The sequence below is a fragment of the Hyperolius riggenbachi genome, chromosome 5 (genome assembly GCF_040937935.1).
Source record: "Hyperolius riggenbachi isolate aHypRig1 chromosome 5, aHypRig1.pri, whole genome shotgun sequence".
Lineage (NCBI taxonomy): Eukaryota > Metazoa > Chordata > Amphibia > Anura > Hyperoliidae > Hyperolius > Hyperolius riggenbachi.
Genome location: NC_090650.1, coordinates 219,788,436 through 219,806,506, shown reverse-complemented (window position 1 = coordinate 219,806,506; position 18,071 = coordinate 219,788,436). Strand labels below are relative to the sequence as shown.

Sequence of the window (18,071 nt, the reverse complement as noted above, 5' to 3'; positions counted from 1 at the left end):
AAACAAGACCATCCACGGGCGGGATGGACTAGCACTCCCAGTAGATCTAAAGCTAAGGTAAATCATATTATTCAAAAATCAGGCACCAATAGACAGTGCCACCAGCAATGGGATTGGGCCACCGGTAGCTGACAACCCCAGAAGCATAAGTCACAAGGAATAAGACCCCATTTAGCTAGCTGAGTTTGGTGTTCTAAACCAATCATTCAGTATCCTGTAGCTCTGTTCCTTAGTAACAAAATTGACCGAAGAACGAGTCATAATAGTAAACAGGGTTTCCCATTCTTCCTCATCCCAAAAAGTGTTAACCCTGTCCTGCCATTACAACATAGCTTGTAAAAAGGTTGGATGCTTCTGATACTACAGTTCAAAATATGTTGGAAAGACCAGGCCATCGGACAGTTTAGAGGAAGAGTAAAAGCGACTCCAGATTGTTTTAGATCACCCTAAGGCCTTGTCTAACCCTAGAGTTTTAAGTATTTGAAGAAGTCTGATCAGGGCATCTTCTAAAAAAAAGTGACAGCATTAAAAAAATATATAGATAGTTACCTTAGGGACTCAGCTTTTTATAATGCGTACAACATTAGAGTATGTCACTTGTTTTTTTAGCAAATTAGGGCTTGTAATTCAGGGCTGTGAAATCGGTACAAAATTCATCCAACTTAGACTCCTTAGATTTTGAAACCACCGACTCCAGGTACTCAAAATTGCTTCGACTCCTTGACTCTGACTCCTTAGTCTTATACTTACCAGGGCTGTGGAGTTGGTACAAAATCCATATGACTCTGACTCCTCAGTTTATAAAACCTCTGACTTTTGGTTCTCAAAATTGCTACAACTCCTCAACTTTGACTGCACAGCCCTGTTGTTATTATTGATATAGTATAAATAAACTCAAAACTGAAAAATACACCTTTATTTCCAAATAAAATATTGTCACCATATATTGTGCTAGGGACATATTTTACATGTTGTAATAACTAGGACAAATGGGCAAATAAAATATGTGGGTCTTATCTACCGTAGCACATTTTATTTTAAAACTGTAATAGCTGAAAACTGAGAAATTATTTTTCTTTTTTTTCCCCTTCTTATTCCCTTTTAAATGCATGTAAAATAATATCACCTACAAGTGAGCCTAATTTTTGGTGGAAAAAAAAAATATATAGCTACTTTTGGTGTGATAAGTAGTGCTGAAGTTATTGGCGAACAAAGGTGTTCCCTTTCCTTTCAATGTTCATGACTACTTAGCTAAGAAAAGTAAGCTACGGGTAAAAATGCAGAGAACCCTAATCAGTTTACTATAATAATTACCTTTCACAAACCTTTGCAATTGAAACTTAAGTATATGATTAAAAAAAAAATGTGGTACCCATAGTAAAAATGTTACTTTGTGTCTGAATTTGACGTCTAAATGTAACTTTTTTATGAAAGGCAACTCTCCCTCCCTTCTGACTTCAAGGTGTTTTAGCATACAGATAACTTTAAGAGTTATACTTCTATTCATACAGCTACTGACATTATAAAATATTGCTCTGTCACCATTTGACCTAATCCTTTAAATATTTTTTTAAGCATAAAATTGTTGATAAACATGTATTTTATTTCTTTCCATAAAGTGTAAAAAAAAGACAACATTTTTGCCACGTTTTTGTCTTGTAGCAACTGTATCGAAAGAAACCTGGGTTAGCTATTACTTGTGCAAAGACTGGCCAAAATATGGACAAGAACAGATATAAAGATGTTTTACCATGTAAGTAACTGTATCATTTGTATTGTGTCATGTAATCTGCTCAGTATGTATATTTTTCTGTGAGGGAACTGCTGTTGCTTAAAGTAAGATAAGACACTTAAAACATCACTCCAATGCAGTTTCTGAAAAAAAAGTAGTTTTATTACAGTTTCTATTTCTCAGTTCTTTTGGGTGCTAGCAGAACTTGCTTCTCATGTCAAGCATAACTGCCCTGCTTTTAACCGATTTGTCTTATCAGCCTTTAGGTTAAGTTCACATTATGTAGATGCAGGCGTCATAATATAAGTACGTAGTAATCACATAGCAACATGCAGGAACACAACACAACAGATCAGCACAGCGGCATCCGCACATTATGCTTGCATTGCGTCGGGTACAGTGAAGCATGCAGTCAAAAAGTCTGCTTCACTTTTACTGATAAATCATGTGTTTAGCGGTAACACACTGCATGCAGTGCATTACGATGCAGCAGCCCATTATACCGCAACTCTCTTGCTGCACTGTGAACATTGGTGGTGCATTGCAGTGCGGTAAGCCATGTTATAAAGCAGCTATTATGCTGCACCACAACACACCACTGTGAATGTGGCCATAAAGATTTGTGCACAATGTCACTTCACTGTAAATTAATCGTCATTTGAACTAGAAGATTGCATTCAATGTGAAATTTGGCTCTTCAGCCAAAAGAATTGATTTAAACATTCAAAAAAATGTAGATCAGTGCATCAGCGCCTCTGATTGGGTACCAACAGAAATGCGCTGAGCCCCCAGAGACAGCAAACACACCTTGAATACAAAACCAGAAGCTCTGCATATGCACTAGTTGAAAACTATTAAATTAGAGCTGCTGACCATAGATTAAACTTACAGTTTTTGTACACAGAAGAGAATGACAAGCTGCATGAGTGTGCGAAGCCTACTAATAGACAACATGCACACTCTGCATTCAAATCAGATGAAAATGACCATTGCAAGTCCTTTCAAAGAAGTGCTTTTAAAAACAATAAAGGAAACTTTAAGATTCCCTAACTAAGAGCTGGACTAGTCCAAAACCTGGCAGAACTGTCAGATTAATAAAACCTTTAAGGGAAAGCAGCTTAAGAAAATAATGCATGCTACTCTGAAACAAATACACACCTTATGGGTCCTTCACACACATAATTACTGTGCCCCACAAAGATCTGGTATCAATCGCTTGGGCGACAGTTTAGGAGTAAGTGATGTTGGTCTACTGGATAGCAATGCATCTGTTGCAATACAGGGAGAGGAGGAATGACAGTGCAGCACATGACAGTGTCTTCCAGCTAGCAGAGTGAAAAATGGAACAGTGAGCTTAGGGTTTGGTCAAACATCACCGTCATTAAAGGTCTGGAATACAGTGTCGAGGAACACCTATACACGTGCCAGATTCTCGCTCGGCGGATTGTCATTTAGCATGTGAACCTAGCCTTATGTGTGCTCTTGTACATTTTACAGTTTTCTGCGATAGTGGTCCATTAAGCAAAGTTAAAATGTAAAATATCTGTAGCCACTCGATTGATTGTTTGTGTTTCCACTAAAGTTTGACAAAATAGCTTTCTCATAAATCCGTGTTACCTAATACCTAAAATATCATTGCCCTCTGCTTTAAATGTCTTTGCCAGAGTAGAAGTTAAACTTATAGCTCTGTAAATGCGTTGCGATTCTGAAGACCTTGATACTATTAAAACATGGGTTCCGTATGCTTTTCATTACTTATAAATAAAAATTAATAAATATTGCAAATTGCTTACAAATGCGCTTAGAAATTGTAGTATGACATTTAGATTGAATACTTTGCTTGTAATTGTTCTCAAAATCTAGACACCATTTATCCATATCCAGGCTGAGCTGCTGTATTAGGCCCGGTTCACATTAGCGGTTGTTTGCCAAACGGACCGGATGACCTGACCGGATCCGGACCGGATCCGGATCGGAACCGTACGGTTCTGATCCGGATCCGATCCGGATCCGGTCAGGTTGCATCAGGTGGCAATCAGGATGCGATCCGGATCCGTTTGGCAAAATATACGTAAAAAAAAAAAAAATGTTGGGGTCTGGGAGGTCAGCAGAAGGGGGACCTGTGGAATCAGGCCCTCTGCTGTTTAGCACTCACCTCCACCTCCGACATGCTGCCAACATCCTGCCAACACCTCCAGCTCGTGCTGCTCCACTCCAAAATGCTTGCCCATGTGTCCCCAGCCAATATCGCCGCAAAAATCCGCATAGGAAGTGGGGTAGAAGATCCGGATTTCTCAGCCAGTGTGTTGTGCGGCCTCCGGTTCCCATTTGTTTGTATTGGCCGGATGGTGCAGTCCGGCTCCGCCCCGGATACGGCTGCCGGAGGGGCCGGATGAAAAAATAGCGCATGTTGGAACGGAGGCCGGAGTCCGGATCCGGCCCGGATCCGGTCCGGCTCCGGTTCTGCAGAACGGACCCATGTGAACGGACGCATAGGCTTTAATTGCTATGCCGTGCGTCCGTTCCGTCCGTTCTGCAGGCGGTGCGGCTCCGGCACGGCGATTCCGGAGGGCCACCGCAAGTGTGAACCGGGCCTTACATTTCCAATTGTATCAATCCTGTTGTGAGGCCGTTTATCAGGCTACTATGTTCATTTTATAAGTTTAATTGCAGATGATGCAACCAGAGTTCTTTTACAAGGAGAGGAAGACGATTACATCAATGCTAGCTGTGTGAATGTAAGTAGATATTATGTATTTCTACAGCCCACAATCCCTTCCATAGTCATTTTTCAAGTGCAGTTTGCCGCTTGCAAGAAAGCCAGTGTGATGTGCAATTGTGATTAGCAAAAGCACTGCGCGATGCAGTTTTTCGTACAATACTGTTTAGCCTCAATCATGGCTTGTTAGGCATTTTGATCAATATTTGAGCCAATTTCTGTGGAAATTAATGAAGTTCTTGTTGGGTGCTGCCAGTGACAGGTACAAACATGATCAGTGGCTGTGTCACTCAAAGGTAATGTGCCAGCTATGCCTGTAAAGGAGAACATTTGAAATATGCTTGATATGGTATATTGTAAATATAAAAAAAATTGTCTCATTTGCAGATGGAAATAGCATCATCTAATATTGTAAACCGGTACATTGCTACTCAAGGACCCCTTCCACACACGTGTGCACATTTCTGGCAGATGGTTTGGGACAACAAATTATCTCTTGTCATCATGTTAACCACATTAACTGAACGAGGAAGGGTAAGTGGTGAAAGTTCTGCAGTTTTGTGTAATCTTGGGGTCCATTGTTAACACATATTGTGCAGCATATTTGAGTGTTCATATCAAAGATATATAGTTGCATGTCATAATGACTAATTGCTTGTTTTTTTCCAATAATCTCTCTTAGAAATATGTATATATAACCTTTATTTATTTATTTTCCAGTCAATTCAATCAATTTATTTTTTAAAGTAAAACCAATACACCATACACTATTTTTTTTTAATCTATCAGAATTTTTCACCACCATGGCCAACACATAATTATCCAAAAATCTGAGAAAATTGATTGACTTTTATGATAAAGAAAAGTTAATTTTTGTTATACAATTGATGGGTTAAATCATGTATGGCTGAGGGACTGGCTTAACATGTCATGATGTATTTGTATAAGTTCATCAGCTGTATCTTATCACAGTCAAATGTCCACTTGAGATATTTCCATTTCCACAGCAAAGATTTCACTATCTCATATTTTCTGTCAAGAGATCTGAATTTATATTTGCTTAATTAAACTCATAAGTTTGGATATCTTGGACTGTGTTTCTAGAATGGCAGGCTAAATGCAAGCAGAGTTGCATTGCCCAAATATGGTTTGCAATAAGCGTGAACTTGGTATAAACAGATTTACTTCTTTAGTATTTATATGGTGATGACATATTCTGCAGTACTAAATGAGTAAGGTCTATAAAATGAATATCTAGAAAATTAATGAAGGAAGCAATGGTATTATAATTAATGCAATACAGAGTATATAAAGCCTATAACACATACTGAACATATCCTCTTCTCCTGTAAAGTTATCATTACCTGTTGTGAATCAGTCCTGTGGCTCTTTGTCCACCAACTTCCTGTGTGTAGCCCCATGCCCCAGCTAAAAACCACCATGGTGTTCTCTCTACTTCAGATAGAGAAATCCCAATGGCGTTTTCAGTGGGCCGAGGCTACATGCCGGAAGCCGGTGGACATGGAGCCCTGGGAGTGATTCAAAGTAAGAGGACCTGGCAGGTAATTATGACTTTACAGAAGCAGAGGATCTGTTCAATATGTGTTATAGATTGGATATCCGCTTTTAGAAAGTTCAAAAAGATGCTCTGTGGATTGTCCAAAACCAGAAGCAAGTCATTAACCACTTGAGGACCACAGTCTTTTCGCCCCTTAAGGACCAGAGCCTTTTTCTCCATTCAGACCACTGCAGCTTTCACGGTTTATGGCTCGGTCATACAACCTACCACCTAATTGAATTTTACCTCCTTTTCTTGTCACTAATACAGCTTTCTTTTGGTGCTATTTGATTGCTGCTGCGAGTTTTAGTTTTTATTATATTCATCAAAAAAGACATGAATGGATTTTGTCAAAAAAATGTTTTTTTTTACTTTCTGTGCTGACATTTTTAAAATAAAGTAAAATTTCTGCATACATTTTTGTCCAAATTTATTGTGCTACATGTCTTTGATAAAAAAAACCCATTCAGTGTATATTTATTGGTTTAGGTAAAAGTTATAGCGTTTACAAACTATGGTGCCAAAAGTGAATTTTCCCATTTTGAAGCATCTCTGACTTTTCTGACCACCTGTCATGTTTCATGAGGTGCTAAAATTCCAGGATAGTATAAATACCCCCCAAATGACCCCATTTGGAAAGAAGACATCCCAAAGTAATCACTGAGAGGCATGGTGAGTTCATAGAAGATTTTATTTTTTGTCACAAGTTAGCGGAAAATGACACTTTGTGACAAAAAAAAAAAGTTTCCATTTCTTCTAACTTGCGACACAAAAAATGAAATCTGCCACGGACTCACTATGCTCCTCTCTGAATACCTTGAAGTGTCTACTTTCCAAAATGGGGTCATTTGTGGGGTGTGTTTACTGTCCTGGCATTTTGGGGGATGCCTAATTGTAAGCACCCCTGTAAAGCCTAAAGGTGCTCATTGGACGTTGGGCCCCTTAGCGCATTTAGGCTGCAAAAAAGTGCCACACATGTGGTATTGCCATACTCAGGAGAAGGAGTATAGTAGTAGTATTTTACACATACCCATGCTGGGTGGGAGAAATATCTCTGTAAATGACAATTTTTTGATTTTTTTACACACAATTGTCCATTTACAGAGATATTTCTCCCACTCAGCATGGGTATGTGTAAAAATACACCCCAAAACACATTATACTACTTCTCCTGAGTACGGCGATTCCACATGTGGCACTTTTTTGCACCCTAACTGCGCTAAGGGGGCCAAAGTCCAATGAGTACCTTTAGGATTTCACAGGTCATGTTGCGACATTTGGTTTCAAGACTACTCCTCACGGTTTAGGGCCCCTAAAATGCCAGGGCAGTATAGGAACCCCACAAATGACCCCATTTAAGAAAGAAGACACCCCAAGGTATTCCGTTAGGAGTATGGTGAGGTCATAGAAGATTTTATTTTTTGTCACAAGTTAGTGAAAAATGACACTTTGTGAAAAAAAATAAAAATAAAAATCAATTTCCGCTAACTTTTGACAAAAAATAAAATCTTCTATGAACTCGTCATACACCTAACAGAATACCTTGGGGTGTCTTTTTTCTAAAAAGGGGCCACTTGTGGGGTTCCTAAACTGCCCTAGCATTTTACGGGCTCAAAACCGTGAGTAGTCTTGAAACCAAATGTCTCAAAATGACTGTTCAGGGGTATAAGCATCTGCAATATTTGATGACAGGTGGTCTATGAGGGGGTAAATTTTGTGGAACCGGTCATAAGCAGGGTGGCCTCTTAGATGACAGGTTGTATTGGGCCTGATCTGATGGATAGGAGTGCTAGGGGGTGAAAGGAGGTGATTGATGGGTGTCTCAGTGGGTGGTTAGAGTGGAAAATAGATGCAATCAATGCACTGAGGAGGTGATCGGAAGGGGGTCTGAGGGGGATCGGAGGGTTTGGTCGAGTGATCAGGAGCCCACACGGAGCAAATTAAGGCCTGATCTGATGGGTAGGTGTGCTAGGGGGTGACAGGTGGTGACAGGAGGTGATTGATGGGTGTCTCAAGGTGTGATTAGAGGGGGGGAATAGATGCAAGCAATGCACTGGCGAGGTGATCAGGGCTGGGGTCTGAGGGTGTTCTGAGGGTGTGGGCGGGTGATTGGGTGCCCTAGGGGCAGATAGGGGTCTAATCTGATGGGTAGCAGTGACAGGGGGTGATTGATGAGTGATTGATGGGTAATTAGTGGGTGTTTAGAGGAGAGAACAGATGTAAACAATGCACTTGGGAGGTGATCTGATGTCGGGTCTGCGGGTGATCTGATGGTGTGGGTGGGTGATCTGATTGCCTGCAAGGGGCAGGTTAGGGGCTGATTGATGGGTGGCAGTGACAGGGGGTGATTGATGGGTGGCAGTGACAGGGGGGTGATTGATGGGTGATGGACAGGTGATTGACAGGTGATCAGTGGGTTATTACAGGGAAGAACAGATGTAAATAATGCACTGGCAAATTGATAAGGGGGGGTCTGAGGGCAATCTGAGCATGTGGGCGGGTATTTGGGTGCCCGCAAGGGGCAGATTAGGGTCTAATCAGATGGGTAACAGTTACAGGTGGTGATAGGGTGTGATTGATGGGTGATTGATGGGTAATTAGTGGGTGTTTAGAGGAGAGAACAGATGTAAACAATGCACTTGGGAGGTGATCTGACGTCGGGTCTGCGGGCGATCTGATGGTGTGGGTGGGTGATCAGATTGGCCACAAGGGGCAGGTTAGGGGCTGATTGATGGGTGGCAGTGACAGGGGGTGATTGATGGGTGATTGGCAGGTGATTGTCATGTGATTGACAGGTGATCAGTGGGTTAATACAGGGGGGATAGATGCATACAGTACACAGGGGGGGGGTCTGGGGAGAATCTGAGGGGTGGGGGGGGGGGTGATCAGGAGTCCCCAGGGGGGCAGTTTAGGGCATAAAAAAATAGCGTTAACAGATAGTGACAGGAAGTGATTGATGGGTGATTAGGGGGGTGATTGGGTGCAAACAGTGGTCTGGGGGGTGGGAAGGGGGGAGGGGGTCTGAGGGGTGCTGTGGGTGATCAGGGGCAGGGGGGGGCAGATCAGTGTGCTTGTGTGCACATTAGGGTGGCTGCAGCCTGCCCTGGTGGTCCCTCGGACACTGGGACCATCAGGGCAGGAGGCAGCCTGTATAATACTTTTTGTATACATTACAAAGCGTATTATACGCTTCCTATGCAGCGATCGTCGGGTTAACAACCCGCCGGCGCTTCTGAAAGGCCGGCGGGTTGACGACACGGGTGGGCGGAGCCTATTGCCGGAGGATGCGCGCGCATAACAGCGCGCAATCCCCGGCCAGCAGCCACATGAGGACCCGCCGCCGATGGGCGTATTGCGGTCGTTTAGGCCCAGCCTTTGCCGCCACCCATCGGCTGGGAGCAGTCTTGCAATAGTCCTAAAAAAGGGTTCAATAAAATAGGGAGCTTCTCTAAGCTACCCTGGTACAAAGTGGCCAGACAGGTAGATGGAGATTCTCACTGTAGCCACGCTTTCCAAGTGAGTGTCAGTGACTAGGCTGGAAGGAGGTGGGAGTATAATGAGGCTGCCTCTTGTTGACGGTGAGAATCTGGACAAGTAAGTGTAAGTTTCTACTTTTACTTTGCAAAAAACAAAAAAGAAGTATTTTTTGTAATTACATTATATTATACTATTGCATTTTATGTGGTTTTTCCAACTAGATATACGTTAACTGCAGAAGAGGTAGTAGCCATCAGTACTTGGGATTGGTGATATAAAATGTGCCCTCAGCATAGTATGGCTTAAAGTCTATATTAGTAGTATGTCAAGCTAACATTTCACAACATTTAGGGTTTACAATATGAGGGATAATTATTTTTGGGACTAGTGAAAAGGAAAGCCAGGGTATTGAATCTCTATAAATGGATTCCGAGTTTCTAGTTGTCTGGCTGTTAATTGTTTTTTCTTACTGTCCCATCCAGACCAAATGCCACCAGTATTGGCCTGATCCACCTGATGTAATGGAATATGGGAGGTTTCAGGTGAAATGTAAATCAGAAGACTGTACAATTGCATATGTCTTCAGGAAATGATACTAACAAACACTGAGGTAAGAGATGAAGTGACCTGCTTTTTGGTTAAGAAAATTACCTCATAGTGAAAGTAATGTTATTCATTAATGCTATTTCCTCTGCAGTGTCCTTGAATAACCGACTTTTAATACATTTATTTGTCATTTAATATGTGCTTCTAATGTGATTAGAGCTACAAAATAAATAGCACCTTTCCAACAGCATCAGAAGAGCAATGTGGATGCTTAAAATAGCCTCACCTTGTACAAGAACAACAGAATGCCTTTCTCTTCCAGAAGACAGCTTCTGGGCTTTAGAAGCATTTTCGGCCTGTAAGGATGCTGGTGGGGTTGTTTTTGAAAGTCAGTCCTTTTAAGTTACAGAATTGAGTTATGTTACTTATTTGAATATATTTGAATGTCACTTAAAGTGAACCAGTGTCCAAATGCTGTGAAGTAAAGCAAACCCATGAGAAAATTGCAATGATTCCCATCTTATGACAGCTTTTACATTTTTTTTTCTTGCATGTATGGTGTGTAATTCAGTCCTGGGTCGTGACATTTTCTGGCCCTTTTCCTGGCCCACTAACTGTCATCATATTTGGCATGTGCTATGTAGGACAGGATCTCCAATTAGCCTTGAACCCCTGTCCCTGCAAGAGAGATAAACTGTGTGTGAAGCATTTCTTTTTGTTGCCTATAGCAACCAATCATAATTTTTATTTCAGTTACAAATTAGCTCTGTAAAATGACAGCTGGAAACAGTACAAACATTTCATGGGAACAAACAACCATTTTCACATATGCTGAGGAAGGCAAATGCTGGGCTCTGAGCCATAGACTTTCTGTTACCCCATGGTGGAGTGAAAACATCAAAAGGAAAATCTACAGACTACAAATAATTAAACAGAAAACTGGCAAGTCATTATAACATATTGCACTATACATACATTCAGATTATTAAGCTATAGGTATAACGACTGGTGTCAGCACGCAGAGAGAATGATTATTGGTGATCTGCAGTATCACCAAGAATGCAGATATATAGCTGACTATCGATGATCTGCAGTATCACCGATAATCAGAAATATTGCTAACCTCTGGACACCTAAGGATAAGTGAGTGTTTGGTGTAACAGTAATACTTTGAGTAATGTACCTGCTGAGCAGGTGATATACAATATAGAGACAATGCTCTGGGAGAACAGGAACCTTCCAGCAGCCTGAGGCTCTCCGGGGGGAGGAGTCAGGCTGGAGACGGGAACGACCTAGGAGTGAGTGACACCTAAGATGGATGTCACTATCTGATCTGGAGACTATCTCTTTTAAGGGGAGAGATAGCTCTCGAGGTCGGGCACGCCGGGTCGGCAACACACTGACAGATAAAGTACAAAGTACAGCTGATTCGGTATCCAAGTCAAGCAGGGTCTGGCAACGGAATATCAGATAAGCGAGGTACCGAATCAGAAGACAGAGGAGTAGTCAGAAAAGCTATTTACTCCTCTAAGTCATAACATATATCAAACAATGCCTATTCTGGGTGCGAGGTCCTTGGTGTCAGCACCCCGGAACTAGTCTGAAGAATACACAGATGATAATACAGTATTCCCTAGACTGGGTGCGAGGTCCGTAGTCTCAGCACCCTGGAACTAGTCTGAAGTATAACACAGATGATAACACAGTTCTCTAAGCTGGGTGTGAGGTCCTTGGTCTCTACACCCTGGAACTAGCTAGAGGTATAACACAGATGATAATACAGTTCCCTAAACTGGGTGTGAGGTCCTTGGTCTCTACACCCTGGAACTAGCTAGAGGTATAACACAGAATACAATTCAAATAATCTGGCTAAGTGTGTATTCCCAGGTCCACCTGGTTCAAACACACTGAGGATCTGACTAGGTCTGAGTGCTTCCACGTAGTGATCGCAACGGCAGACAAGTTGCAAGTGACCAGCAGGAACTATATATGGAGTAGTGCTCTCCAGCACCACCCCTAATTGCTCAACCAATAGTATCCCGCTCAGGAGTCAGCTGATCGGCGTGGTCAGCTGACTCTTTCTGCTTAGTATAAGAATTCTGCCTCTCAGCGCGCGCGCATGTATTGCTAAGTCTATGTGCACTAACAGACTCAGCCACACCAGACACATGCTGCCGCATGCAAATCGCCGCGCTGGACGCGGAACCAGCCGCCTTACTGTTGTTGCATGCGGCGGCTTTTCCGCGTTCTGCCCTGCTAACAAACACACGCTTCTGCGTGCAAACCGCCGCACTGGACGCGGAATCAGCCGCCTGCTCAGTAGCACATGTGGCGGCTTTTCCGCGATCTCTCACAATAGGTTTGTCTTAAGCTATGTACAGACATGAGGTGAAGGAAATAGTTAGACGTGGCAATGATTTCATGTCTGTACAATGCTCTACTACTTTCTGGTACCAACCTGGAGATCATACAACAGTGGTACACCCTGCATGTGGGAAATGGAGCTACACAGGAGAAAAATTATCATAGTACAGAATTACAATAACTAAGCAATGCAGGGGGACTAACACCTGGCAATTGGCCTGAGAATCTAGATCAGAAGAGAGAATGATATGTAATTTAGGTAAAGCCTTGTTCAGAACTGTATCACCCAAAAATAGGGTGGGGGGGGGGTGTGGTTGGGCAAAATTATGCACACAAAATTTACATTTATAAGGAGCAAATAGGTGATGAAAACAGGTCTTGTGTAACACATTATTCAAGCAACATGCACATTATGTATTATATTATTTTGGATTTTTAATGTGCTACCATCTTCCATGGCGCTATATACTGCAAGTTGCTCTATTTGCATTTGTCATGTAACCCAATTTTTGCCAGTAAACTTTGTGTGCTGTATGTGCATGTACTTTACATGCAGCGCTACTGCTGTTTAGTGAATCTTCTAGTGAATCTTCTCCATTATTTTTTAATGTTGATAGGAGTCCAGAGTACTTCTGCAGGACATCCATTTTGATCCACTACCCAGACCAGGGCCGTGCAGAGGATTCTCAAGGGGGGGTGCTCAAATTTTAAAAAGGGGCCCTAATCGATAAATCGTGCTAAATTGTGTATGTAATACCCCTTCTCCAGAAAGCACTAGGCAGTCTTAACCCCCCCCCACCACCACCACCACACACACACACACACACACACACACACCTTTATAGAAGTATCAGGCAGACTTTGTGTCTTCTTCCAACCAACTTCTTTGGTGCCACCACCCTCAAATCAGCAGTCATAGGTGCGCACTATTAGAGTGGGCACAGTGGAGCCTGATGTAGGCATGGATTCACCTTTCATTACTGGGACCTCTGTCCCTCTAGATCAGCACCCAAGCTTATTTTCAGGCAAAGAAGCAGTGGTTGCCAATATGCAGTGGTTGCTAAGCATTAGTAGATGCAAAACTGCAGTAAGTGCCAAGGTGCAGTGGGTGCCCAGATGCAGTGGGTGGTAAAACGCAAAGGTCCAGCTTGTGCTAAGTTGCAGTGGATGCCGATGTGCCAAAGTACAGTCCGTGTCAAGCTGCTGTGGGTACCAAGGTCCAGTTTGTATTGGGTGTTTATTTGCAGTGGGTGCTATGCAGTATTGGGTGCTGAATGAGTAGCAGAAGGCGATAAACAATAGTGGGTGCCATGTGAGTGCTAATTGATACAGGGAGCCATGTGAGTGTTGGACATGAGTGAGTAGGTAGTGCCATGTGTGGTCTGGATGTGTGCCATGGGAGAGTACTGAGTCTCATATGGGTTCAGACCAAGGGTGGGTACTGGTTACTATTTGAGTGCTGGCCATGGATGGGTACTAGGTGCATATAATGGCTTTGGAACTTTGTGCTGTGTGAGTACTGTGCCATGTGGGTGTTGATTATGGGGGTTATAGGGTGTCATGTGGGTCTTAGGTGCAAATACTGAGTGCCAAGTGGGTACTGGGAGCAAGTACATGGTAACATCTGAGTAATGGGTGCTGGCTAGTGGGGTATTTGTTGTCATGTGGGTGCTAAAATGCAGAAGCTCAGTGCCATGTGGGTTCTGGGTGCTGGCGCAGGGTGTCATGTGCATTCTGGCTGTATGGGTTGGTGTCAAGCATCATGTAGGTGTTGATTGCAGTTACTCAAGCCCTTGTGAGTTCTGGGTGCAAGTACTGGATGTCATATGTGAGTGTTTGGTGTTTGTGCTGGGCACCAAGTGGAGGCTTAGTGCAACTGGAACTACTGCAGATGAAACATGTGGGTGTTGGGTGCAGGTACATTGGTGCGAATACTTGGTGCATTGCCTGCACTAGGTGCTAGCTATGGGTGGGCATTGTGTGCCATGTGGATTCTGAGTGCAGGTACTTTGGGTGCTAGTACTAGTTTATGTGAGTTCAGATAATGTGCAAGTACTGTGCCAAGTGGGTGTGAGTACTGGGTGCCAGCTATAGGGTGAATGATGCAAGTACTAAGTGCCATATGGAGGGTCGGATATAAGTATTAGGTAAAAGTTGCTTGGTGCAAGTACTGGGTGCTTGCTATAGTGGGGGTTACTGGTTGAGTGTAATGTGGGTGCTAAATATTGGTGGGATTGCGGTGGGTGCAGGGAGTGGGAGGTCACTGTGGGTACTGCTATGAATAGCATAGTTGCTGCTAGGAGAGGTAGAGGTCAGTGTGGTTGCTGGGGGAGGTAGAGGTCAGTGTGGGTGCTGGTGGAAGGGTAGGTCACTGTGGGTTCTGTGGAAGGAAGAGGTCAGTATGAGTGCTGGAGGAAGGGGAGGTCACTGTGGGTGCTGGGAGAGGTCATTGTAGTTATTGGAGAAGGGAGTAGTTGTGGGTGCTGTGTGTTGGGAGAGATCAGTGTGGGCGCTGCTTTGGGGATGGGAGGGTCCCTGTAAGTGCTGTAGGGGACAGGAGGGTAGCCTCTGGGGGGGGGGGGGAAGACCACTGTGGTGCTTGGGGAAGGATAGGTCAGTGTGGGTGCTGGGTAGGCAGGATCACTGCTAGAGCTGGGGAGGGAGAGGTGATTGTGGGTGGTAGGTGAAGGAGAGGTCACTGTGGGGTGCTAGGTGGAGGGGAGAGGTCACTGTGGGAGGGAGAGGTCACTGTGGGTGCTGGGGGAGGGAGAGGTCACTGTGGGTGCTAGGTGGAAGGAGAGGTCACTGTGGGTGCTAGGTGGATGGAGAGGTCACTGTGGGAGGGAGTGGTCACTGTGGGTGCTGGTGGAGGGAGAGGTCACTGTGGGTGCTAGGTGGATGGAGAGGTCACTGTGGGTGCTGGTAGAGGGAGAGGTCACTGTGGGTGCTAGACGCAGGGAGAGGTCACTGTGGGTGCTAGGTGGAGGCAGAGGTCACTGTGGGTGCTGGTGGAGGGAGAGGTCACTGTGGGTGCTAGGCGCAGGGAGAGGTCAATGTGGGTGCTAGGTGGAGGGAGAGGTCACTGTGGGAGGGAGAGGTCACTGTGGGTGCTGGTGGAGGGAGAGGTCACTGTGGGTGCTAGGTGGAGGGAGAGGTCACTGTGGGTGCTAGGTGGAGGGAGAGGTCACTGTGGCAGGGAGAGGTCACTGTGGGAGGGAGAGGTCACTGTGGGAGGGAGAGGTCACTGTGGGTGCTGGTGGAGGGAGAGGTCACTGTGGGTGCTAGGTGCAGGGAGAGGTCACTGTGGGTGCTAGGTGGAGGAAGAGGTCACTGTGGGTGCTAGGTGGAGGGAGAGGTCACTGTGGGAGGGAGAGGTCACTGTGGGTGCTGGGGGAGGGAGAGGTCACTGTGGGTGCTAGGTGGAAGGAGAGGTCACTGTGGGTGCTAGGTGGATGGAGAGGTCACTGTGGGAGAGAGTGGTCACTGTGGGTGCTGGTGGAGGGAGAGGTCACTGTGGGTGCTAGGTGGATGGAGAGGTCACTGTGGGTGCTGGTGGAGAGGGAGAGGTCACTGTGGGTGCTAGGCGCAGGGAGAGGTCACTGTGGGTGCTAGGTGGAGGCAGAGGTCACTGTGGGTGCTGGTGGAGGGAGAGGTCACTGTGGGTGCTAGGCACAGGGAGAGGTCACTGTGGGTGCTAGGTGGAGGGAGAGGTCACTGTGGGAGGGAGAGGTCACTGTGGGTGCTGGGTGGAGGGAGAGGTCACTGTGGGTGCTGGGGAAGGAGATGTCACTGTGGGTGCTAGGTGGAGGGAGAGGTCACTGTGGGAGGGAGAGGTCACTGTGGGTGCTGGTGGAGGGAGAGGTCACTGTGGGTGCTAGGTGCAGGGAGAGGTCACTGTGGGTGCTAGGTGGAGGGAGATGTCACTGTGGGTGCTAGGTAGAGGGAGAGGTCACTGTGGGTGCTAGGTGGAGGGAGAGGTCACTGTGGGTGCTAGGTGGAGGGGAGAGGTCACTGTGGGTGCTAGGTGGAGGGAGAGGTCATTGTGGGTGCTAGGTGGATGGAGAGGTCACTGTGGGTGCTGGGGAGGGGAGAAGTCACTGTGGGTGCTAGGTGGATGGAGAGGTCCCTGTGGGTGAGGAAGAAGTCACTATGGGTGCTTGGGGAGGGTAGAGGTCAGTATGGGTCCTAGGTGGAGGGTGAGGTCAGTATGCCACACTAGGATTCCTATCCAGACCTCTTCACCTGAAAGTGCCCCAGGAGGAGGCGGAGCTTCTCGCGGGTGGGCGGGGCTTACCGCGGCAGGGGGCGGGGCTTATTTTGCGCGATCAGAGGGGCCTTTTTTACTGATTTTAAAAGGGGGGGGGTGCCTGGGCACCCAGAGCACCCCCCTCTGCACGTGCCTGACCCAGACTAACACTCTTCCTGTCTTGCCTGTTTTCTTCCTCTATGTTGAGTGAAGAGTCAGTCTTCTTCAAGCTCTTGGGCTCAGCTGATATCATCCCTACCTAAATAAACCCTGGTTTTTGTGTAATTAAATGCCCCACTTCCATGAGCACAACCCAACCATATCGCTTTACAGCATTATTCATTCTATAAGTAGTTCTGTTGAAATAACTTCAATTAGGTGCCGGAACTTCAAAAAATATTGGACACTGCTGTGGCAGCGTCTCATCAATCAACATTGGTGAGTCATTGTCTGAGATGAATCATTGGGTTAAGGATGTATTCATTTACTTATCTTTAAATGTATTATTATCAGACAGAAGAGGAGCTCCCAATTACTCATTTGCAGTACGTTGCTTGGCCTGATCATGGAGTGCCTGATGATTCATCAGATTTTCTGGAGTTTGTAAACTGTGTAAGACAGAAAAGAATAGAAAATCAAGCAATTCTTGTGCATTGCAGGTAATTATATACATTTCATCTGTAAAAATGTTATTATGTACATTTCATCTAACAGAAAATTTTAGTAATCTCAGTTATTTCAGGAAAGAGGCATTATTATTACCGTATTTGTTTTAAAATGGCCAACATTTATTTCCATACTGTATAGTTACATAGTTACTATGGTTGAAAAAAGACATACGTCCATTGAGTTCAACCAGTACAAAGTACAAACCAGTACAAAGTACAATTAATCTGTATGGGGTAGTAGATTACAAATAGATCATCACAAAAAACAAGACCTGCTCTCACAGGCAGGATACCTGTTCTGCATTATTGTATTAACAGTGGACATTTTTAAGTTGTATTTGTATTGACAAGAGGCCCGCTGAAACTGATTTTTGGTTGTGATATATGTAATTGGCTTTAAAACACACCTGAAGTGAGATGGATGTGGAGGCTAACATATTGATTCCTTCAACCACTTCAATCTATCTGGATGACTATAATTGTCCAGATAGACACCACTCAAGTCTAACTGGACGCGTATACGTGTCCAGTGTTACTGCATCGGGTGCGCGCGGTTGCCACTCGTTCCCAGGGACATGTCTGTGTCGGAGATTGGAAAAGGGGAACAAGGGTTCCACCAAACCAATTGCAGTGCCTGGAATGAATAGACATGACCCCGATGAAGGGACATGTTTATGCATGTGTATATGGAGATATATAGAGACTGAAATAATAATGAGGAGTTTAAATCAACTTACTAAATAAGTAGTGCAGAAGATGCA

The 18,071-nt window shown here is 44.6% G+C and overlaps 1 pseudogene; it reads left to right on the top strand.

Moving 5' to 3' along the window:
• Positions 1–18,071, top strand: part of LOC137519365 (tyrosine-protein phosphatase non-receptor type 3-like) — a 259,943-nt pseudogene that overhangs the window by 233,234 nt on the left and 8,638 nt on the right.